This window comes from Rhinoderma darwinii, chromosome 3 (assembly GCF_050947455.1).
Source record: "Rhinoderma darwinii isolate aRhiDar2 chromosome 3, aRhiDar2.hap1, whole genome shotgun sequence".
NCBI classification, from domain to species: domain Eukaryota; kingdom Metazoa; phylum Chordata; class Amphibia; order Anura; family Rhinodermatidae; genus Rhinoderma; species Rhinoderma darwinii.
The window spans coordinates 189,332,399-189,359,159 of NC_134689.1; positions in this window are offsets into that span (position 1 = coordinate 189,332,399).

Here is a 26,761-nt window from a genome sequence, read left to right on the forward strand (position 1 = left end):
AAAGAACTTCTGTTGGTAGTGTAAATAGTATTTTGCAGAAATAAAGTTCAAAATATCCTTCAATTCAATCCTAAGAGCCTGTAACTGTGTCTGTTGCTGTGATGCTAATGATTTTTTTATGCAGACCCTCTAACTTCTGTTATCTGTTGGTCTCTATCTTTTTTAACCCTCGCTCCCAAGCAAATAAGATGTCCCCTAATGTACGCCTTATGAGCGTCCCAGAGGACCTGCGGCGACACCTCCGGGGTATCATTTAATTGAAAATATTCCTCCAATAAAGAAGAAAGGTGTTTTTTTTATTGTCGTCCGACCCTAAAAGCATCTCATTCATGCGCCATTTCGGAGACCTTTGCAAGCCATTAGGCATTTGAAAGGACAGAAACACAGGGGAGTGATCTGAATGCAGCTGGACCCCTATAGTAGCTGCAGAACAATATTGTAAATGTTCATGAGAGATAAATATATAGTCAAGACGAGGCTATGACTTATGAGCAGCTGAGTAGAAGGTATAATCAACAGCTGAGGGTAATAAACTTCTCCATGCATCTACTAATTGTGAGTTATGCAAAGCTCGTTTCAATTTACCCAAGGCTCTGTAAGAGATAGAGGATCGCTTAGAAGAAGAATCAACCAAGGGGTTTAATATCACATTCAGATCACCTCCCATAACCACAACCCCCTCCTTAGAGGATTCTAATTCAGTAAGCATGTCTAGTAACCAAGAAATGTGGTCAAGATTAGGAGCATAAATATTTGCAAATGTAAAGAGTTGTGAACCAATTTTCTCTTTAAGAAATAAATATCTGCCATCCGGATCCTGCGCATGCGCAATGTAGGAGAAGGGCAACCCTCTCTGAAACCCAATACTAACACTTCTCGCTGTCGCGCTATCTGAGCCATTATTGAATCACGTCGGGTAACATGAATAAGACAAGTTAGGGTAGTGATTAAATTGAAAGTGTGTTTCCTGTAGAAATAAAATTGAGCAATGTTGTTTTTTCAGCAGTGAGAGAATCTGTAGTCATTTAGATGGAGAATGAACCACCTTAACATTATAAGAAGCAACCGTTAAATCAGCCATGTAATTAGTGTAACAACAGCACAAGCTCTTCCTCCAGCAGTCTGAATGTCAGACCTACACACAGTTCGTGGATGTAGCTTCCCAGGTAACAAACATAACAGATTAAACCAGGACCAATTGTTCAACAATATGTCTAAATACTTTCCCATTTTAAAGGACTAATATGATCCCTAAGAGAAGGAAAAAAAGGGGGCGGGGGTTTGTATCAAAACGGTTCTTCCACCATATCTCTGAAAGCTCACTCATTAAAGATAGAATGTTATATAGACTAACCACTATCGCCACTTCTCCATGACACCCAGCATATGCATAACAGTACTATATATCAAGGTGAATAAGTGAGGAGTTAGGTAGCGATGGTTAATACAAATCAGAAAGCCTTATATATATCTCAACTAGCTTAGACACATACACAGGAACAAGTGCAATAGCTACGTATCTATGAACAACAGCCATATAAGGCCTTAACAAGTTAGATGAAGAAATTCCTCCGAGCATGTATCTCTTCAAGTCTCCTCACAGATCAGTCGTTTCGGCCCCAGGCGGCCGGCTCATTTCTTCGACCGCTGTTGTTTCGGGGAGACCGTTGATTGCCAAGGAGCAATAGGAGACACAGCAGGGAGAGCGGTTAAATCCCGGACAACGTCCCAATTTTCAATAGGAAGTGGCAGGATATCCAAATGGTGAAACACTTCCTGCAAGTCCTGAAATTTAGAAATCGAAAGCCTACGACCATTGTAAATGAAAGAGACCCCAAATGGAAATGTCCAGTGATAAGCGATTTTCTTATTCCTAAGCCAATCCGTAAGTGGCATCATCATTCTCCTTTTCTGCAAAGTTATGGAGGCCAAATCTTGGAACAAAGCAATAGGTGCACCATCGAACACAAGTGGAGCATGCTCTCTGGCTCCTGACAGAACCAAGTCCTTGTCTCTAAAGTTGAGAAAGCGACAAATTACATCACGAGGGGAATCAGAGGGTTTCGGCTTCGGGCGGAGCGCCCTGTGTGCCCTTTCTATAATAAAGATAGGAGGGGAGTCTGTGCCAACTACCATACGACAAATCTGCTGCACCATATCTAATATGGCATCAAAAGGAACCGATTCCGGAATGCCGCAAACGCGGATGTTATTCCTCCTACCCCTATTTTCTTGATTTTCCAAGGCAATATATATGCTTTTTAAATGATCTTGGCACATGGAGAAACTCTGGGAAGCTGCTGCATTATATTCCAATATGGCCGCTTGTGTCGTTTCAATCATTTCCACTCTCTGGCCAATATGTTTAAATTCCTCCTTGATATTAGATAGCTCTTGTACTATCAGTTCTAGGGCTTTATGAAGTACCTGCTTGAAGAAGGCCCTGGAAAGAGGCAGATCTCCAGTCTCCATAGTCTCCTCTGCTCCACTCTCTCCCTCCAATGTTTCAGCATGCTGCTCTGCTCCACGTGCAGGTGAGGCAGGCGCCATCTTGGATCCGCTAGCCGCTTCCACCACCGACTGTTTTTTAACAAATTTGTCCATGTCGCCTTGCGATCCAGCTGGTCTTTGAGATCCAGTATGATCTCTGGGCTTTCCCCCTCTGTATTTCACCATTGCTAGGAGTGCCAGGCTATCAAAAGCTTCTGTTAGATGTTTGATGGATCTACAGAGCTCAGCAGCACACGTCCATGCAGTCCGGCCGCTAGCTCCGCCCCCTATTTGAGGTGTTTTAAAGGTGTTTTCCGGTTTCAGCAAATCAATGTTATTTTTTTGTATAATTAAAAGTTATACAATTTTCTAATATAATTCCTCATGGTTTTCACGATCTCTGCTTGTTGTTATTCAGTAGGAACAGTCATTGTTTTCTTCCAGTGGATAAAATCCTGTCCATGATCATGTGATGAATACACATGTGCTGGGATCGTTAGAAGACACAGCTCTGATACACCTACTGTAACAATCCCAACACCTGTGTGTCCATCACATGACCATGGACAGAATTTATCCACTAGAAGTAAACAATGAATGTTCCTACTGAATAACAATAAGTAGAGATCTTGAAAACCATGTGGATTTAATACAGAATGTATATTGGAAAATTTTAAAACTTTTAATTATACAAAATATAACATTAATTCGCTGAAACCGGACAACACCTTTAAAACACCTCAAGTAAACATTATTTACTGCTTATTTCGATTTCTGTCACAAAAATCTCTATTTATTTTACTTTCAGTCGTGGATTTTTAGTTAATGTATTAGCTTGAATTTATGCATATTGTTTTTTGTTTTTAACCGTTATTGCCACAAAAAATAGGAAGTGAGAGTGTAAAATTTATGACTTGTAACTGTAAGCAGCGTGATGACACAATTTCAACATTCCCTTATTAAAATAAAAACACACACAATGTTGGACTAGTATATAAATAGGAATTTGTTGTACATGAGGTAAGTTCACACATGGCAGATTTGTTGAAGTAATTTCTGCAACTGAAAATCTGTTTCATACACCTGAATGGGGTTGTTTATTCAGCATGTGCATGGGTTTTTACGGATTCAGATGTATGAAACAGTTGGAGAAATTTCTGCAAAAAATCTGCCGTGTGATCACACCCTTTGCTTTGCACAGTATTCATGTTTTATATTATAAACATGACAGAATGTTTACATTGCTATATTTAGAGATTTATTATTTATTTGTTTAAGGACCCTTTCACACTGTGTTTTGAACCTTTCGTCAGAGGTATATATACGTCATGATGGCCCCAGACGTATACCCCGACGGAAGTTCTTGATTTATCCCACTGTATAGGCATACAATGGGATATGTTGCTTATACAGCCCCCTCCACTACTCTAGTACAAGGGCAAAGGTTGCATTGGAGCCTCATCCACAAGTAAGGTGCTCTCTCCCCATGACTATGCCAAGCATAGCCACCAGCATGGTGTCCTGACTATTAACCCCCCTGTGTCCCGGCAAGACCTTCTAAGCAGCTGGAGTCTCCGGCTGATTTTAAACCTCCGCCCAGGGACGCTCCAGTGACGTAACTGGCTATATATGGAAAGTTACGTCACTGGGGCTACTGCAGGGAAGCTCGAGTAATGTAACTGGACATATATAGGGGTTACATCACTGGGGCTACCCCAGGGAAGCTCCCATGACATAACTGGCCATATATGGACAGTTGCATCCCTGAAGCTTACTTGGGCAAATTTAAAAGCTTTCCGTGACACAGAGCGGGATAGTTGGGCCGCTGTGCAGATGGGCATCTGGAAGCTATGGGCTTTGTTCCTGGCTTTGTTCCTGAGCTCTGCTCAGTTCTTGTTTGAGGGGCAGCACAGGGAAAAGGGCATAGGGAGGGAGGTAGCGTGCTGGGATTCCATAAACCGACAAAGCTCCCCGAGATCGCATTGACCAACATTGCTCTGACAAGACTGAGGGGCATTGTCGCTGCTGTGGGAGAACCAGAATTAGGGAAAATTTGGTCCCAGACTAAGACTCTCTAGCAATTGTGCTTTTCCCTAATACTTCTGTTGCCCCCATCGCTGCGACAGTGCCCCTCTGTCCTGTCCGAGCAGTTTCTGGTGATGGGATCTCTGGGAGCAGTGTTCAGTTATGTTATTCCACTACCCTCCCTCTGCCCTGTCTCCTGTGATGCCAAGGCGAACTGTTGAAAGATTGTGATCTTGTTCTCCTTGGTGGCAAGTGTCCCAGGACTCCTGACATCGGCAGAGGCTTGTCTACTCCTTGTCTGAGCGGTTGTCTCCACCCGGAGAAGCTCCAGTGATATCTCCATATATGGACAGTCATTCACTGTGGCTTTCTGACCTATATGTTGAAATGAGGCCAGTGAAGGATGACATGCAGGCTACTATGGCATCCATTAAACATAAACATGTTTTACTGAATGGCTCTGACAGTGGCTTATGTACACTCTTTTGGTCTATGTCAGTATAATGGGAGCCTATGTGTAAGTTGTTTTTTTTTAACTTGTTTATTCAAATTTTTTAATTTTGCAATGAAATGTATGGAAACATCAAGGAACAGACAGAAAACAAGTATGTGCATTCAGGTCAAATCAGTAGACTGCAAATTATTGAGAAGGAAAGCAAGGTAACAATGTGGAGAGATGGCTCGATAAGTTACGCAGCAGAATTCGAAACAAAAGACTGATGCTGGTAAGTCATACATAATAGAGCAATAGAAGCTCACTTCAACTACTTGCAAATAACATGGGGGAGGGGTATACCTAAGGCAGCTTATAGGATCAAGGTACTAGCATGTCACACACACACATAGGACACATGCTGTACACCACTTACACATAGGACACAAGCTGCACAATCACATAAGACACATAGTCACTTATGTATAGACAGCCACTCTCACTTCTCCTGATAGCAGAGGAGATGGAGCAGTGACAAATACTTCCCCTCCTCCTCTATCTCTCCTCCCCCTTCTTCCACCTTCACTTGGCAGCAGTCAGACGTGTTATACTTGCAGCCCCAGCTTTGGTGCTCTGTCAATACCAGCAGGACGCAAGGCCCTGGGCAAAGTTAAAAGTGGGGCCCCAAATACTCAATTACTGTATCAATAATGCAGTCCATTCCAGGCGGTGTGCAGAGGACAGCATCACTGATTTCTAGCATGTCCAGGAATGTTGCAAGCCCCAAAGCATATGTCCCTCCCCTCATAACCACTTAGTGACAGAATAATACCCCCATACTGTTACTGAATAATACTGCCACACCATAACCACATTTTTTGTGTGAGATTAGGTGACCAAAAAATAGAGATTCTGGCTTTTACAATTTTTTTTTTACGGCGTTCACCGTGTGGGTTAAATAATTATATATTGTAATAGATCAGACTTTTACGGACGCGGCGATACCAATTATGTTTATTTGTTTATTTTTTTACTATGCTCTAGAGGGAAGATGGGAAAAGGTTTTTTTTTTGAACTTTTCATTTTTTTTTTTTAACATAAAAAAAAACAACTTTATTTAACCCATTTTTACTAGTCCCCCTCGAGACTTCAACCAGCGATCGTTAGATCGCTTGCCCGATATACTGCAATACTAATATATTGCAGTATATTGTGATTCTGCCGGGGGCAGGGCTTAAAGGGAATGTGTCGCTAGAAATTAATTTTTTTTGTTAAACAATTATTATTTTAGTGATAACACATTGTTTTAATTTTTTAAATTTTTTCACAAGTCAGGAAATATTATAAATTACATTCTGATTTAGAACATTTCCGTGCTGGGCACTAGAGGGAGCACTTCCCAAAATTGCAGCATGGTCAATGTGGTAAAGCAACCTTATTGCTTTATGCTGCAAATTTGGAGTAGACACACTCTCTAGTGTCCTTACACAATTCCCCCTCTCTTATTCTGGCTAGTGCCAGGAGAAGGAGGGGGTTTGAATCGTCAAACCTCCTACGCTGTGTGCCGCCATTTTCTGAGCGACTACACAGTGTAGGAGGATTAGATACAGTGCTCAGCAGACAGTATAACACAAACATACACGAACGTAAAACAAACATCACATACACGAACATAACTTACCTGCTCCTGCCGCCACTGCCGCCTCCGCTTCTATTCCTTGCGCCTTCGCTTCCTTGAACATATGGCTGGAAGCCACGGCCAGAAGTCATCATCTTACTGTCCGGCCGTGGCTTCCGGTCCACATGAAAATGGCGCCGGATTTCGCTCTGCCAAAGACCTTCCTTTTGGTCTGTGTGGGAGCGACGCATGCGCCGTTCCCACACAGACGGCATACGCTGTAGTGAATGGAACGGCTCCCGTTCGCATTCTCTATGGGGTTGTATGTGCTGTATTCCATCTCTGTATGTGTCGTTAATCGACACATACAGAGATGAATAAAAAAATGCCAGCCCCCATAGAGGAGTAAAAGTAAGAAAAGAGTAAAAAGTAGAACACAAGAACACAAATAAATAAAATGTATTTTAATATCATACTAAAAGCAATTGGATAAAAAAAAAAATGACACCTTCCCTTTAATAGGTGCACAAAGATGGCAGACCTGGGGGCCTTCATTAGGCTCCCAGGCAGCTATAGCAACCATCGCCCCCCTGCGATTGCGTTGCGTGGGGCGCAACGAGCTGTTAGAGGGGGTCGCCCCCTTCTGTCTAATGATTTAAATGCTGCGGTCTCTATTGACCGCAGCATTTAAGAAGTTAAACTAGTGGAATCGCGCTCAAGTGCGATGCCGCTCGTTACTCTGAAGTGTCGGCTGTAACAAACAGCCGACAACGGCATCATATGGAGCGGGTTCACTCCGTGAGCCCGTTCCATACTTCCCCTAACCGACTTTGGCGTATGTATACGTCAAATGTCGGGAAGGGGTTAAGAAGAAAAGTATAGGATATGTTCACACAGTGGAATCAGTGCAGATTTTCTATCTGAACTTATATAGGGGTCTGGTCTGCGGTCTGAATTTATTTGTATTGCTATTGTGACTAGGGTTGGCTGCAAAAGGGTAGTGGGCCCCCGACACTTGCCCGGGTTCACCGGGTGCTGACGCCGGCCGTGTCTGCAGTGGTCAGGAGATATCATCATAGTGGTTTGGGCCAGACGGTGAAGAAAAGGAAAGAATAACTCCAATCAGAGAAGACGTCACATGTGAGTCAGTGGATATAGAGCAGCTGTCAGATCTCCTAACATGTATGTTTTGCTAAATACTCGTATTCCACTAAAAGTATACAAAAGTTCTCAATTTGGTCCAGTTCTAATTGACAAATAGGTGTTACCATCACCTTGTCAAAAGGATGTGTCCCTACACAGTATGATACTGTCATCAATGATTGGACAGTGGCAGACTGTGTAGGGACAAAGCTCTTTGATAAGGGGCATGGTAATACCCAGTTTTCAATGTATTCATTTTTCAGTGCAGAACAAGGTCATACTGTTTAACCGGAATTAAACCTGCTAGCACAAAGAGGTGGTATTATCTATAGTCATGGCGTGGTAGGGTGGCAGTAAGAAAGGCCCCAAATTTGTTGAACAGCCCAGGCCCTATGGTCTACTTAATCCAACACTGAATATATTAGCTTACCCGAGTGCAGCTGGTTAAAGATGCTTATATAATAGCACATGCATGAAGTGGTTCCAAACACTTGATAAAATGAGGAAAAGGTCCAGCACTGCTATAAACTTTAAAATGTAGATCTTTGAATGCGACGATGGAAAAACGTACAAAATTGCTTGGTCATTAAGGTTTAAAATACCTTCGGTATTAAGGGGTTAAAATGGTGGTGTAATTGCCCCGCCTGAACGAAATGACGTTTTTCCCATTGAATTCAATGGGCAGATGTTTGTAGGCATTTAGCTGCCGCTTTTTCAGGCATATTTCAGGGGGGTTTACGCCCGAAATACACCTGAAAACACAGCGTGTGAACATACCCTCACTCCTGGTGCTGGAAGCAGCCGGAACAGCTAATCGGTGTCGTGTGTCGATCCCCCACCAATCATATACTGATGACCTATCCTGTGTATAGATTATCAGTATAAATACCCACCACATCACCAGAAAACCCCTTTAAGAGTATGTTAGAGCTAGGTATGAAAGTAGGAGTAACCAATCACAAACAAGATTTAGAGGGCACTGTGGCATTATCTACAGAGGGCACTGTGGCACTTTCTAAAAAGGGTGTGTGTGGCACTATCTACAGAGGGCACTGTGGCACTATCTACAGGGGCCCGTGTGGCACTATCTACAGAAGGTGTGTGGCATTATCTACAGGAAGCAGTGTGTAGCAATATCTACAGAGGGCTGTGTGGCACTATCTACAGGGGGGCTGTGTGACTCTATTTACAGGGGTGTGTGGCACTATCTACAGAGGGCACTGTGGTACCATTTAAAAAAGGGGTGTGTGGTACCATCTTCAGAGGGTACAGTGGCACTATCTACAGGGGCCTGTGTGGCACTGACTACAGGAGATGTGTGGCATTATCTACAGGAAGCAGTGTGTAGCAGTATCTACAGGGAGCAGTGTGTAGCACTATCTACTGGGGGCAGTGTGGAGAGTGAGTGGTGAGTCAGTTGGACTCACCAATCACAGCCCAGCTTGTAGCTTTCCCTCGCTACAAGCGGGTTGTGATTGGCGAGTCACTCCTAGCACACTGCACAGTGTACAGGCAATGATTTTGTAATGTGTCCGTAAAAATTTTGGTTTGTCTGTGAGTTTTAGCTCAGTTGTCTAGAAATGACTGAAGTGGAGGTTGGCAACCCTACTCATTCTAACGACTTGGATGCCATGATCGCGATTGACAGCGGCATCTAAGAGGTTAAATGGGCGGAATCAAAGTGATATTTTTTATTCTGACTGTTGCTGTGTATACTGCTGAGTATGGAGCGAGCTCAGCCTGTGAGCCCGCTCAACACTTCCCCTTAATGGCTGCCACGTACATGTACGTGACATGTCGTTGAGGGGTTAATATTAGTGCACGATTTCTGTCCTATACATTTAGACATGTTGGCCTTCTGGTATTTGAATGAAAAATCCAGAATACCTCCCTGTTCAAAAGTTGGCATTTGTGATCACTATCTCTAGCTCAGCACTTTTTCTATAGCTTGCACATGAAAAGATCTGAGATTGCCGCTAGGTGCAGTTATAAAATGTTTTGCTGCGCTAGATATATTTCTGTATTGTAGGTTCACTACATCATTAATAGTAACATAGTTTTGGAGTCTGCATTGGTGGAACCAGCTGATCTGATGTCATTAGTGCATTCCAGTTATGCTTCTCTCCCACTGATTGCAAAACACTCAATCACGATACGTGACACAATAGCAACCTGGAAGGAATTGAGAAAGCGATTTGGTCTTTCTTTCCAGTTTTCTAAACATTTGCCCCTCTGGAGTCACAAAGATTTTCTGGCTGGAAGGCTTAATAAATTCTTCAGAATTTGGAAACAGAGCGGCATCACTACTATAGCACATATATTGCATGATTCTATACCACGTATAAAGACTAGAGATGAGCGAACCGGGACAACCGAACCCGGTTTCGGTCCGAACTTCCGGAAAAGTTCGGTTCGCAGCGAATCCGAACTTCACCGGGTTCGGCCGAACCCGTTTTGACCGAACCCGGTCAAAAACATTATACAAATCGGCAGCCACTTATCTCTATCAATCACTGATAGAGAAAAGAGGCTGCTGATTAAAAATAAAATAAAAAGCATTTCATACGTACCCGGTCGTTGTCTTGCGGACGAGTCCCTCTTCTTCCTCCAGTCCGACCTTTTCTGACGCGGCAGCCTGTGATTGGCTGCAGAGGCCTCTGCAGCCTGTGATTGGCTGCAGAGGCCGCGGCAGCCTGTGATTGGCTGCAGCGCTCACATGGGCTGCATCGTCATCAAGGAATGTCGGGCCGGATGTCGAGAGGGACGCGTCACCAAGGCAACGGCCAGGAGACCGGACTGGAGGAAGCAGGGAGTTCCCGGTAAGTATGAACGTCTTTTTTTTTACAGGTACTGTGATCGGTAGTCACTGTCCAGGGTACTGAAACAGTTACTGCCGATCAGTTAACTCTTTCAGCACCCTGGACAGTGACTATTTAGGGTATGTGCACACACACTAATTACGTCCGTAATTGACGGACGTATTTCGGCCGCAAGTACCGGACCGAACACAGTGCAGGGAGCCGGGCTCCTAGCATCATAGTTATGTACGATGCTAGGAGTCCCTGCCTCTCTGCAGGACAACTGTCCCGTACTGTAATCATGTTTTCAGTACGGGACAGTAGTTCCACGGAGAGGCAGGGACTCCTAGCATCGTACATAAGGGTATGTTCACACGGCCTATTTACGGACGTAATTCGGGCGTTTTTGCCCCGAATTACGTCTGAAAATAGCGCCTCAATAGCGCTGACAAACATCTGCCCATTGAAAGCAATGGGCTGACCTTTGTCTGTTCACACGAGGCGTATATTTACGCGCCGCTGTCAAATGACGGCGCGTAACTAGACGCCAGCGTCAAAGAAGTGACCTGTCACTTCTTTGGCCGTAATTGGAGCCGTTATTCATTGACTCCAATGAATAGCAGCGCTAATTACGCCCGTAATTGACGCGACGTTCAAGCGCCTGCACATGCCGGTACGGCTGAAATTACGGGGATGTTTTCAGGCTGAAACATCCCCGTAATTTCAGCCGTAACGGACGCCCTCGTGTGAACATACCCTAAATATGATGCTAGGAGCCCGGCTCCCTGCAGTGTGTTCGGTCCGGTACTTGCGGCCGAAATACGTCCGTCAATTACGGACGTAATTAGTGTGTGTGCACATACCCTTACTGACGTCGCCTAGCAACGCTGCCGTAATGACGGGTGCACACATGTAGCCACCCGTCATTACGGGGCCTCATGCACACGACCATAAAAACACCCGTTATCACGGGTCGTAATTACGACCCGAAATAGAGGGCCCATAGACTTCTGTTAGCCACGGGTACCTTCCCGTTTTCTCACGGGAAGGTGCCCGTGCCGTTAAAAAGATAGAACATGTTCTATTTTTTTATTTTACGGGCCGTGCTCGTAATTACGACTCGTAACTACGAGCACGGCCGGCCGGCCACGGGCAGCCGGCCGCTTTTGCGAACCGTGCTGTCATTATAATTATAGCAGCACGGCCCGTAAAATAGAAAAATAGAACATGTTCTATTTTTTTAACGGCACGGGCACCTTCCTGTGAGAAAACGGAAAGGTACCCGTGGGTAGCAGAAGTCTATGAGCCCGTTATTGCGGGTCGTAATTACGACCCGCAATAACGGGTGTTTTTACGGTCGTGTGCATAATGGGAGCACGGCTCGGAAAAACGAACGGCTGCCCGTGCTCATCTCCTGAAATACTCTGTGCTGCCTTAAACTCTGTGGACAGGTCAGGATCCTGTTTCTTTTAAATGCTGCTAGGGAACCCGCTCGATCCACTATATAAGGCTACGCTACAGTGCAGCATTTAAAAGAAACAGGATCCTGACCTGTCCACAGAGTTTAAGGCAGCACAGAGTATTTCAGGAGATGAGCGTGCAGATTCAGTGCTGCTGTGAACTCTGCTCTTACCATTGCGTAGCTCTCAGTCTGTTACCTCTCCTCCACTCCTGTCCTCAAGAACACCTTCACATGATTGGCAAGTCACCACGTAATGGTAAGAGCAGAGTTCACAGCAGCACAGAGTATTTCAGGAGATGAGCGTGCGGATCTTGTGCGTGGTGGTGACTTGCCAATCATGTGAACGTGTTATAGAGGACAGGAGTGGAGGAGATGTAACAGACTGAGCTACGTAATGGTAAGAACAGAGTTCACAGCAGCACAGAGTATTTCAGGAGAGGAGCGTGCAGATTCAGTGCTGCTGTGAACTCTGCTCTTACCATTACGTAGCTCAGTCTGTTACCTCTCCTCCACTCCTGTCCTCAATAACACCTTCACATGATTGGCAAGTCACCACCCCGCACAAGATCCGCACGCTCATCTCCTGAAATACTCTGTGCTGCTGTGAACTCTGCTCTTACCATTACGTGGTGACTTGCCAATCATGTGAAGGTGTTCTTGAGGACAGGAGTGGAGGAGAGGTAACAGACTGAGAGCTACGTAATGGTAAGAGCAGAGTTCACAGCAGCACTGAATCTGCACGCTCATCTCCTGAAATACTCTGTGCTGCCTTAAACTCTATGGACAGGTCAGGATCCTGTTTCTTTTAAATGCTGCACTGTAGCGCAGCCTTATATAGTGGATCGAGCGGGTTCCCCAGCAGCATTTAAAAGAAACCGTGTTTGTGTATGTGTGTGTTTGTGTATATATGTGTGTTTGGGTATGTGACTTTGTCTGTTTTTGTTTTTATATGTGTGTTTGTGTATATGTGTGTGTGTGTGTATATATGGGTGTGTTTGTGTATATGTGTTTGTGTATATATGGGTGTATTTGTGTATATGTTTGTGTGTAGATGTTTGTGTGTGTTTTTGTATGTGTGTGTGTTTGTGTATATATGGGTGTGTGTTTGTGTGTATATATGGGTGTGTTTGTGTATATGTGTTTGTGTATATGTGTTCATGTATGTGTGTGTATAACTGTGTGTGTGTGTGTGTTTGGATATGTGTGTTTTTGTTTGTATATGTGTGAGTTTGTGTATATGTGTGTGTGTTTGTCTGTTTATGTGTGTGTGTATATCTTGTTGTGTTTGTGTATATATGTGTGTGTCTGTGTATGGTTGTTTGTGTGTGCGTGCGTGTATATATGTGTGTAGGTGAGTAGAAGTATTGTTATTGTTCACATTGATAACTGTTTTTTTATGTTGTTGCAGATTTTGATGTACCGATTGGACTACATCTTCGATTCGTTGGACTACTGCGTAGATCTACGTTTTTTCAAATGTTAATAAAATGGTTAACGAGGGTTTTGTTGGGGATTTCTTATTTCAATAAAAAAGAATTGTCTTTGTGTTTTTTTTTTAAACTTTATTAGTGCCTAGATAATGGCAGTTGGCTGATTGACAGCGTCCATTATTAAGGCGGTACTTAGTGTTAGCCGGTGCAGAGGCTAGCACTAACCACCCATTATTACCCCGGTACCCACCACCACCAGGGGTGCCGGGAAGAGCTTGGTACGATCCAGTACCCGACCATCTGTTGTGATGGTCGGGTACTGGGGCGGCCGTAGGCTGGTATTATGAGGCTGGGAAGGGCCAAAATCAGTGGACCTTCCCACCCTTGTAATGCTAGGCTGCTGCTGCTGTGTTGTATCGGGCTGGTTATAAAAATGGGGGGGACCCCCACGTCGTTTTTTTTTTTGAATTTAACAAATTTAGCAATAGACGGGTCCCCGACATTTTTAATAACCAGCCATATACAAGGCCGCAGCAGTCTGGCATTACATTGGTGGGAAGGGCCACTGGTTTTGTCCATTCCCAGGCTAATAACACTGTGTTGTATGTGGCTGGTTATGATAAATTGGGTGGAACCCCATGTCTTTTTAAAAAAAAAAATGTAAATAAATAAATAATTTAAAAAAATTACGTGGGGTCCCCCCCACTTTTATAACCAGCCAGATACAACACAGCAGCAGCAGCCTAGCATTACAAGGGTGGGAAGGTCCACTGTTTTTGGCCCTTCCCAGCCTCATAATACCAGCCTGCGGCCGCCCCAGAGCCCGACCATCACAACAGATGGTCGGGTACTGGATCGTACCTGGCTCTTCCCGGCACCCCTGGTGGTGGTGGGTACCGGGGTAATAATGGTGGTTAGTGTTAGCCTCTGCACCGGCTAACACTAAGCCTCGCCTTAGTAATGGATGTTGTCACTCAGACAGCGGCCATTACTAAAGTGGTAGTAATAAAATTTGAAAATAAAAAGACAAAGATATAGATAAAATATTTTATTGAAATAAAACACCCCCAACACAACCCTCATTAACCATTTTATTGTAGAAAAAAAAACGTCATCTAAGTAGTCCTCGAAACCGACGTAGTCCAAACACCAAACCTGTAAAAAAATAAAATGAAATAAAACATGTCGTAGGCTTAGATTCAGTTTAATGTGTGATACTGACTGTTATACCATGTATAGAAGCCTGCCGTGAAGTTGACTTAGATACAGGGCGCCAGCAGACAGTATCATACATGGCCATACAGACATATATACAAACAAACATACATGCAAACATACATACATACATACATATATACAAACATACATACAAGCATGCACATATATACATGCAAATATACATACATGCAAACATACACACATATATACATGCAAACTATCATACATACATGCATACACACACACACACATGAAAACATACATACATACAAACAAACATGCAAAGATACATACATACATATATACAAGCATGCACAAATATACATGCAAACATAAATACATGCAAACATAATTACATACATGCACATATATATAAACATACATGCAAACATACATGCAAAAATAAAAACATGCAAACATACATACATGCACATATATACATACATACATGACAACATACATACAAACATACATGACAACATACATACATGCAAACATACATACATACATACATGCAAACATACATACACACATGCAAACATATATACATGCAAATATACATACAAACATGCACATGTATACATACATGTCAACATACATGCAAACATACATGCACATATATACATACATACATACATGACAACATACATACATGCAAATATATACATGCAAATATACATACATACACACATGCACATATATACATACATGCCAACATACATGCACATATATACATACATGACAACATACATACATACATACATGACAACATACATACATATATACACACATGCAAATATACATACAAACATGCATTCATGCAAACACACATACATGCAAACATACATACATTCATGCAAACATACATACATACATACAAATATACATACACACATGCACATATATACATACATACATACATACATGACAACATACATGCAAAAATACATACATGCAAACATACACACATACATGCAAATATATACATGCAAATATACATACAAACATGCACATATATACATGCATGCCAACATACATGCACAGATATACATACATACATACATGACAACATACATACATGACAACATACATACATGACAACATACATACATGCCAAAAAAAAATAATAATACGTTCATACTTACTTTCCTCCTGTCCGGCCTCCAGCGATGACGTTTCATCCATGTCGCCGCTGCAGCCTGTGATTGGCTGCAGAGGCGGTCACGTGGGATGAAGCGTCATCCTGACGTGCGTGACCGCCACTACAGCCTGTGATTGGCTGCAGCGGCGAAAGGGATGAAACGTCATCGCTGGAGGCCAGACAGGAGGAAAGTAAGTACGAACGTATAATTATTATTTTTTTATTACATTTATTGTATTTTCCGCGCGCCGAGCATGTACTGTCAAGGTTGCTGAAAGAGTTAGTGCAGCCCATTAACTCTATCAGCACCCCGGACAGTAGCATGCTCGGCGCACAGACGTGACAGGTTCGGTCAGAACTAGTTCGGTCCGAACCGAACTTTTTTGTGAAATTCGGCGAACTAGCCGAACCGAACTTTTGATAAGTTCGCTCATCTCTAATAAAGACTATTACAGAGCTGATGCAAGGATTTGACTTACAGGGTGATCAGACCTTCCAGTATATGCAACTTAAATCATTCTGTGTCAAGAGCTTTGGTGACATTTCTAGGGAAATATCTGTTAATGATTTTGACAAATTATTAGATCAGAGATTAACGGCAAACTCGATTTCTGCCATATATCAGACGATAAGAGATAAATGTGGGACTTATAAATTACCACTCAGATTTCCCTATTGGGAGAAGGTATTACGTAATACTGAAGTTTCTGCATGCATTCTGGAGGGTTGGTTGCTATTAAGAAAGCATATTATAAATGAAACCTGGAGGCAAACACATTTTAAACTAATACACGCAGCTATATATGCCTTTAATTTACCTGTTACATCTCATAATCCTGACAGATTGACAAGCTGTCCGAAATGTCACAAGCCCTGTACGGACCTTTATCATGGTATGTGGACATGCCCACAGATCCAAGATTACTGGAAGAGCATACTTAGCTATATAAATACCATGTGGAGAATCCCCATTCAGATGACACCTCTGATGATACTATTTCACTATATAACTCCTATAATACCTCAATCTAAAAAGGAACATAAATTGCCCTCTTTGATACATGTCATTCTCTTGGTGGCGAAACGATGTCTATTGAATACATGGATTACCAGTCACGTACCCTCGATAACCGATGTGTCAGATCAGCTGAAACTCTACTTATATTCGGATAGGCTTGACACTGAGAGACATAGCAGTACAAAAGTAACAAAATTTTTTGCAAAATGGAAACCATTTATTATTACTCACCTTACTTCAGATGAGATCAGAGAAACTATGTCAAGAATTCGATTCTCCAGGTGGTATCACACAGAGAATTTGAAGGGCTCATTGGGAGTCTTGAAGCAAACTGATTGATGATGTTTGTTGTTCCCTTGCATGCTTTACTGAAGTGTCGTGATTATCTATGTGATTTCGTTCATGATCTTTCTAAAGAACTGTCAAAATGTATTAGGCAGACAATATGTGCTTTAATGTTTCTGACCATGTTTTTTTCTTTCTTTATGTATAACTGGATTTTGTACTAGTTCTTTGTATGAACCTTTGATTTTTCTTCAATAAAAATGTTTAAAAAAAAAAATATAAAAAAAATAAAAAAAAATAGTAACATAGTAACATAGTTTGTAAGGCCAAAAAAAGACATATGTCCATCTAATTCAGCACTATTATTCTGCATTGTTGATACAGAGTAAGGCAAAATCCCCTTTAGGTAAAAACCAATTTTCCTCATCTTAGGGTAAAATTTGTTTGAAACTCCAATATTGCAATTTTTGTATACATAGAAGCTGTATCGTTCTCTCTCAAATGATTCTGTCAGTTCAGCTAAACTGACGGCTCGACTGAGAGCAGGTCCTGCATGTCTATAACACACAGGATTCACCAAGTACCAATCACGTCTAAGTTTCAATTTTGTAGACCTGGCATCGTTGCATGTCAGCAGCTTTTTTGGCCTTAGCAGCAGCAGACTCCAAATTCTTGTGGATCTCTGTCCTGAAGATTCTTGCAAAGCTCAACAGCAAGCACTTCGGGCTGTGCTGTGATTAGACAATGAGTATTTGGACTTTGACCGTGGACTTTCTCAAATGGAGATTTACCTGACGACTCAGAGACAAAGTTATAGGTAAACTCAGCCCAAGGTGGAAGCTCGTACCAATTATCCTGATGAGCATTAGCAAAGCTTTCGAGATACTATTTGAGGACCTGGTTGATCCATTCCATCTGACCACTACTCTGAGGAAGTTAACAACAGTAAAAGTCAAGAGAAAACTTTAAAGCTTTACACAGCTTTAAAAACAAATTTTACTCCCTGATCTTAGACAATGCAAGTGGGAAGACCATGGAGACAAAATATTCTCTTGAAATATCTGAGCCAACTGTGGAGCTGAGGTGAAATCAATCAGTGGTACAAACTGAGCCGTTTTAGAGAAACGATCCACCACTAACCGTGGCAGTGAATACCTGAGCATGAGGAAGTCCATCAAGATGTTGGTCCAAAGTTCGGATGAAATGGGAAAAGGCTGGAGGAGACCTGATGGCACTTTCCCATATGGTTTAAACTAAGCACAGTTGGTGCATTGGTGCAGGAAGCAACAAACTCTTTAACTTCTTGTCTCCATTTCAGCCACCGATAGTATTGTCAGAGAAATTTACTGGGTCATTTGACTTCAGGGTGTGCAGACAACAATGAAGAATGAGCCCAAGATATCCCCTGCAGGCGTAGATCAAAACGTACAAAGAAACCTCCTCTTGGAGATAATTCAGGAGAAATATTGGTAGCAGCCAGATTACAGATGGGGTCGATGATATGTGCCATATCCTCAGGAAAGGAATAAGATGGACCAAAGCACCTTGAAAGAGCATCTGTTCTACGATTGTCGGCTGGACAATAAGTCAAGATGAAGTCAAAACGTGAACAGATTGTAGATGTGTGGAATGTGGTTCTTATCATCAGATTGTTGGAAGAGAACTGCTCCCACTCTGATTAAAGAAGCATCGACCTCCAATAAGAATGGATTTAAAATAATCAGGATGATAGAGAACCTGAGCTGAAGAGAAGCATTATTTGAGATTACAGAAAGCTAGAACTACAGAAGCTGGCCAATACCACGTATTAGTCCCCTTTCTGGTTAGGGCAGTGATTGGAGAGGCCACTTAAGAAAAATCTTAAAATAAATTTACGATAATGTGCGAAGCCCAGGAATCTTTGGAAAGCTTATAGACCTACTAGTTGAGGCCAATTTTGAATAGCAGGAACCTTGACTTGATCCATGCGAAGGCCCTTAGAAGTGATGATAAAGCCCAAGAATGGAAGTTTAAATTTCTCGAACAGGCACTTTTACAACTTGGCGTAGAGAGAATTCTATCAGGAGTAGTACAGAATGTATATGAGATGAGTTTTTAGATCTTGGGAGTAGATTAAGATGTTGTCTAGGTAGACCAGTAACTACTTATTGAGAACATCCCTAAAGGTGTCTTTCATAAATTTTTGGAAAATAGGGGCATTGCAGAGACCGAATGGCATCACCAGGTATTCATAGTGTCTCTCCTGGGTGTTGAAAGTGATTTTCCACTCGTCTACCTTCTTGATCCAAATCAAATTATAGGCCCGCCGCAGATCCAACTTAGTAAAATAAATGCGGTTGAACAATCTAGAGATCAGAAACCACAGTAATCTTGTTTAGCCCATGATAATAAATGCATGCTCAGGGTTCCTTCCTTCCTCTTGTTGAAGAAGAACCCATCTCTCGCCAGGGAAGAAGATTCACGAATAAACCCTTTCTCCAAAATTCTCTTTTATATAGACGATCGTAGAGACTGGCATTGTATGATATAATTTAGTTTATCAACAGCTATACCCAAATCTGTCTACAGTGTAGACTCACCCAACAGTGGTTCATTCAGGGTACAAATAGCTTTATTTTTACTTTTTTCCACAAAATGTATACGGTCTGTTACGGTCTGGTTCTTTACCTGTCACTCATGGGCTTTATTCTGATGCAGTGGCCTTTTTGAAGAGAGTACGTTACAGTACTCCCCCTTCTAAGAGGTATACTGTGTTATAGAAGAAAGAGAAGATGCATGGCGCCACCATAGTGCAGATAAAAATGATAACCAGATTAGAAAAGAGGATGAGGTATATGCTCACCTTGAAAGGTTGTGCTTGGTCAGGCACAATTCTGATGTGTGCAGTGGTATTAGGAGATAAGCTACTGCCGAGGTCCGATCCGGAAAAACAGAAAATGTTACCGCCAAGAAATTGTAGAAAAGACCAAAAATAGGACCTACAAACGGCGCTGCTATAACGAAATTGGAGAGGTTGATAAATGTAGATAATAGTTTAATGGGCCTTCTAAGAAGGGCGACTGAGGCCTTAGGACCAGGTTTTTGAGAAGTTTGAAATTCCATATTTAAAACCTCAGCATGGACTAACTGGAACCATGACATCTCCTAACCTTTCTAGAATCCACGATTCACTGAATATCAAATTCCTAATGTCCTTCTACAATTGCAGGAGGAGAAGGTTGTTTGACTGGTTGAGCTGGGAGCCAATAAGGTTGCAGCAGGGACTTGTGAAAAACATTTGGAATTCTGAGGAATGCAGGAAGTTAAAGAATTACGTCAATAATCTCATACAGACCTTTATGCTTAGAACCTAATCTAGTCAAGGGAAATCTTCAATTTAAGATTTCTAGTGGCCAAACACATTTTATCCCATTTTTTAAACATAGGACCCTGGGAAACGTCTCCATTCAGAAGTTTTCTTTTGTTCCTCTACGGACCTACCTAGATTTTGCTGAACTTCCAGCCAGATGGATCTTGAACGGTCAGATACTGCCTCAACCTCAGGAGTGTCTACCTCGTTTGGAGAGAAAGAACAAAAGGGGGGGATGATAACTATAATTACAGAAAAATGGGGATGTCTTAATAGATTCTTGGTATCAAGTATTTAAGGCAAACTCAGCCAGTGGGATGTAGGATACTCAGTCAGTCCGGTGTTCAGACACATAACAACGCAGATTTTGATCTAAAGTCTAAATCTGGCTCTCTGTTTGTCCGTTGGTCTCAAGATTATATGCAGCGGAGGAACTAAATGCAGCCTAACAATGTGTTGAATAAGGAGTTTGGCTCGCAACTGCGGCAGAGGTGTGAAATGACATTGCTTACTAAAGCTGTCAATTGCAACACAGATAACAGTTTTACCATCGGAACTGGGAAGATCAGTGATGAAATCCATGGATATATGAGTTCATGGACACTTGGGCATAGGAAGAGGCTACAGAACACCTGTAGCTTACAATGGGTACAGGTCAGAAACATATGCCTTAGCATCCACCAAAATAAATGTGATACTAATCTACCAGTACCCGAGATGCCTGGACGCCAGAAAACACATAGTGAAGCACTTCTTGTAGTACCCATAGCTAAGTTGAAAGGCATGAAAAAATTTCTTCACAGGAGTAGACTCAGGGGCAAGTTGCTGGTAGGCCTTAATTTTCTCTGCCAGTTTGGCACAAATAGCAGAAATCAGAACTCCCTCAGACAAAATTGTAACCTCCTCAAGGTCATCAGACTGCATAGGAGCAAAACTTCCTGACAATGTATCAGCTTTTACATTATTGATACCTGGTCTAAATTAAACAATAAAATTAAATCTGGTGAAAAAGAATAGCCTGTCAGGTTACATTCCTAGCAGATTCAAGATACAAGTTTTTTTATGATCAGTGATGATAAATACTTGATGTTAACCCCTATCAGAAAATGCCTCCACTGCTCAGAAGCCCATTTTATGGCCAACAACTCTCAGGAGAATACATTGTTGTTTGTTTTTTTGCTGGAGTGTAATTTTATGAAATTTGTAACATTTTTCTCCCTGGGAAAAGAAATATTTCTGGTGTAAAAGTAAACGAATAGCACATGATGGCTTTGAAGGATTATTTTTAACAATCAGCACAGTCATTCTAAACTTGAAAAGTCTGCTTAAGCTACTGTCATTTCCCTAAAGCTTTTAATATATGGAGTGAACTATTCCAAGAAGTAAGGAATCTAAACTTTTAACATAAAAACAGTTCACAAGTTTCTTGTACAGATTTGCTACTTTAATGCACAGACTTGTTACAGGCAGGCACCTGGATCTTTGCTATGCTGACATTTAATTTTTACAATGATCAACAGAAAGAGACTATATAATATCAAAGTGAAAACACATTTGTATAGGTTTTTATCCTTCAAGTCAAAATTTAGTAGACTTGGGTGTGACAAGCTCTTTTGGCACCCAAGGAACTACAACCCACGACAGAACTTCCTAGTACCAGCCACAGTAGGCAGAGAAAAGAAAACTTGGTTTAAAAAAAGAAAGCGTCTTCAAACTTTATTGTCAGCATTTAAAATCCAAACTGCTTATGGGGGTGAATGCATCGACAAGTAGCCTACGCGTTTCGGACATTTCGCACTAATTGCAAGTCGCATCTACTATAAGCAACACCATGCATTTATATCCAGTAAATTGAAAGGACGGTACTTCCGTACCTAGCTTCATGTCCAATGGATCAGGAGTGGGTGGGAGGGGTCATGGGTCAAAGCCAGGTGAAGAATTAAAGATCACTTTAACCCCTTCCCGCTTTTTGACATACTATTAGGTCATGGTAAGTGCATTGTTTGCGCTCCATGACCTAATAGCACTTATACCAGTCGAACCGACAATTCCAACTCTCTACTTATTACCCAAGGTCCACAAAGACCCTAAAATTCCTCCAGGAAGGCCCATCATATCAGGTAGGGGTAATATGATAGAAAAAACGTGTAAATTTATTGACCATAATTTAAAGAGATTTGTCGAATGCTTGCCATCATATGTACGAGACACAGCAGACCTTCTGCAAAGGGTTGATGGAATGAATATAGAGGATGATATGTTGTTAGTCACTTGCGACGTTGAGTCGTTATACACTAGTATACGTCATGCCGACGGAATCAAAGCAGTTAAGTTTTTTCTTAACACAGGGAACATAGAAACAAATTTCTCTAAGTTCATACTCACGCTACTTGAATTTGCCCTTACACACAACTTTTTTATTTTCAATGGGTCCTTCTACCTACAGCTCCAGTGGACGGCAATGGGGGCGGCTTGTGCACCCTCATATGCCAATCAGTTCCTGGGGCTGTGGGAGAGGGATCTATTTCAGGGTGGCCAGGATGTCTCAATGGACCGGGTCATTTTCTGGGCCCGGTACATTGATGACATCCTGCTCATTTGGAAGGGTACGTCGACATCATTCGTGACATTTATACACAACTTAAATAAAAACGACTTAAACATTAAGTTAACAGAATTTCTGGACATTAAACTATTAAGGGACCCTAACGGTTTTCTCCAAACTGATGTAAAACCACTGCAGTAAACTCTTTTCTTCATGCCTCTTCTTCTCACCCCAAACAGACTATACGAGCAGTACCAACAGGCCAATTTCTGAGGATCAGAAGGATTTGTTCCTCTACTGAGGTTTTCAAAAAACAAACCTACGACCTCACTAATCGTTTTCTGGCCCGCGGATATAGTAAAAGGTCAATTTAAAAAGCGTACCATCGTGCTAAAAGTACCCCAAGGGAAAATCTTTTATTTCCTAAACCAAAAAGTAAGTCTGAAGTACAGGTAAGATTCACAACGAACTACCACTCACGCTGGTTTCAAATGAAGGGAATAATTAAACAATTTTGGCCCATTTTACTCACAGACCCTACAATTGAAAAATATATCACTAAATACCCGAGTATCTCTGCCAGATGGTCACAAAATCTTAAAGACTATCTTGTCAAGATCTACTATCAACGTAATGACTTGAAGTTCCCATTTGGTACTAGAGTTCCAAAGTGGGGCTGCAAGGCATGTGGATGCTGTGTCGCATGCCCCAACATCGAGAGGAACACCTCTTTTACTGATTCAGCAGGTAAGAAAACTTTTACCATTACCCACTCAATCTCTTGTTCGACAAAAGCAGCAGTTTACTATGCTACATGCCCATGCCCCAAAATATATATTGGTCTCACCTCTAGAGAGTTTAAGATTCGAGTTAGAGAACATGTAAGAGACATTGTGGGAGCGGGTGCGATTGAAACATTAGAAACTTTAAAACTTGTAGCCAGACACTTTAAGACATATCATTTGTGTGACCCGACGAAACTGAAAGTTAGGGGCATTGACTGCATTGAACCAAACATTCGAAAAGGTGATATATCAAAAAAACTGTCTCAATGCGAATCAAAGTGGATCTGGACTCTGGGGACTTTGAAAGTCCCTTTGGACTAAATGAAAATTTGAATTTTGCTCCATTTCTCTGACCATTGACCTCCAGTGGGTCATCCTTTTTAGTATAAATGTATTTTGTATATATTATTATTTTAATTTGTAATGTTACTAATTTGCCCTCCATTTTTCAGTTTCACCATAGATAGTCGTGTCGTCACTATATTGGGTGATAATGGAAGTATGAATATCTATACGAAGACAACTGACTAATACAACGAATAACGATTTGCACAATAACATGTATCTTTATCTACGTTTCTTTATATGTTTGTATTTAGATATATTTATTTTATTATACGTGTTCTTTGATTATTATTATTACATAAAAATTTAAATTATTATATGCTTATATGCATGCATTTTGATGTATTTGCTGTATGTATTTACATACAATTAATATCTATATCATTCTTTGGTCTTATAGTGTCCACTCGTTTCTCACTTTTTATCTTGATATGCTTTCACGTTACACAGTACATGTATTTCTATCATGTATGTATATTTTTTGCTATATTTTTTTATTATTTTCTATTTCTGTATGCATTTTTTTCATTCACAATTTTTTTTAATCAGTTTTGCACTTATATATTTATTTATATTTTTAAATGCACTATATATACATGTCACCTAAATTTTCCCCTTTACATATATTTTTTATGCATTCATATGTCTTGATCTACATGAATTTATAGTAATTTTTAACACTTATTATATTTATATACATATCTTTTTGTTCACCTTCTTTATGATATATTAACACACATAATATATTATATAATATATACTATATATGTCCCCCCCCCTTTTTTCCTTCACATCACTTCATCATATCACATTCACATGATATATGTATTTGTATATTTATTTTTTATTTTTTCAATTGTGTGTTCTGTATATATTTATAATCGATTATATTATCAACTATAATGCTGTCGTTATACCGTCATCTTGTCATTTTATCTATGCAAAAATTAATATTGCGTCTTCCGTTGCGATATCATTCAATCAGGCAATTCTCATTTATACTTACTCTTATATCCAGGCATGCAGTGCCGTGCACTTACGCCAGGGGGAGTGGCTGGGCTATCTTGTGGTTCGTGTGTCTGCATCTCGGTGGGCGGGGCTTCACGATGTCAGTCGTCACTGACCCCCCGCCCGCACTGATGACGCATGGCCGGGAGTGTGCCGTCGGCCATCTTTGCACCTGGCGCATGATGCCAACACAGGCAAATACATTGCCGGGATAAAGAACGGCCTCATTGTGCCTGATTGGATGTAGTGCACGTAAATGGAGGGTCCCACTGGAGAAACGCCAAGAATCACAATTTTTTGGTCACTTCATCCTCGCAAAAAATTTAATAAAAATGATCAAAAAGTTGCATGTACCCAAAATTGTACTGATCAAAACTACAGTTCGTTATGCAAAAAACAAGTCCCCACACGGCTTTCTTAATGGAAAAATAAAAATGTTATGGCTCTTAGAATAAGGCAACACAAAAAGTTAATGATTTTTTATAAAAAGTATTTTATTGTGCAAACGCCTAAAGACATAAAAAAAACTATAAACATATGGTATCGGCGTAATCGTATCGCCCCGCAGAAAAATGTGAATATGTCATTTATAACGCACGGTGAACGCTGTAAAAAAGGGAATAAAAACAATAGTAGAATTGCTGTTTTTTAGTCACCTTGCCTCTTAAAAAATAGAATAAAAACTGATCAAAAAGTCGCAACACCCCATGAAAACTGCAATGAATTCCTCAAAGGGTGTAGTTTCCAAAATGGGGCCACTTGTAAGGGGTTTCCCCTGTAGTGGTACCTCAGAAGCTCTGCAAATGCGAAATGGTGCCCAGAAACCAATCCAGCAAAATCTACATGCCAAATAGCGGTCCTGTCTTTCTGAGCCATGCCGATTGTCCAACCAACAGTTTATGACCACATATGGGGTACTGCCGTAATCGAGAGAAATTTCTTTACAAATGTTGGGGTGCTTTTTCTTCTTTATTCCTTGTAAAAAATAAAAATTTGTACCTTTTATCGGAAAAATATGATTTTCAATTGCACAGCCTAATTCCACAAAATGCAGCAGAAATCTGTGGGGTATAAATGCTCACTATACCCCTCAATAAGTCCACTGAGGGGTGTAGTATGCTTACTTTTGGGGGGTTTCCACTGTTTTGGTACCACAAGACCTCTTCAAACCGGACATGGTACCCAATAAAAAGGAGGCCTCAAAATCCACTAGGTGCTCCTTTGCTTCTGAGGCCGGTGTTTCAGTCCATTAGCACACTAGGGCCACATGTGGGATATTTCTAAAAACTGCAGAATCTGGGCAATAAATATTGAGTTGCGTTTCTCTGTTTTACAGAACAAAATTGACTAAAAAGTATTTTCTGACAAAAAAAAGAAATTTGTAAATTTCACATCTACTTTGCTTTAAATTCCTGTGAAACGTCTAAAGGGTGAAGAAACTTTCTAAATGTTGCTTTGAATACTTTGAGGGGTCTAGTTTCTAAAATGGGGAGTTTGATAGGAGTTTCTAATATATAGGCTCCTCAAAGCAACTTCAGAACTGAACTGGTACCTAAAAAAAAGAGGCTTTTGACATTTTCTTCAAAATATGAGAAATTGCTGCTTATGTTCTAAGCCTTGTAATGTTCTAGAAAAATAAAAGAATGTTCAAAAAATGATGCCAACATA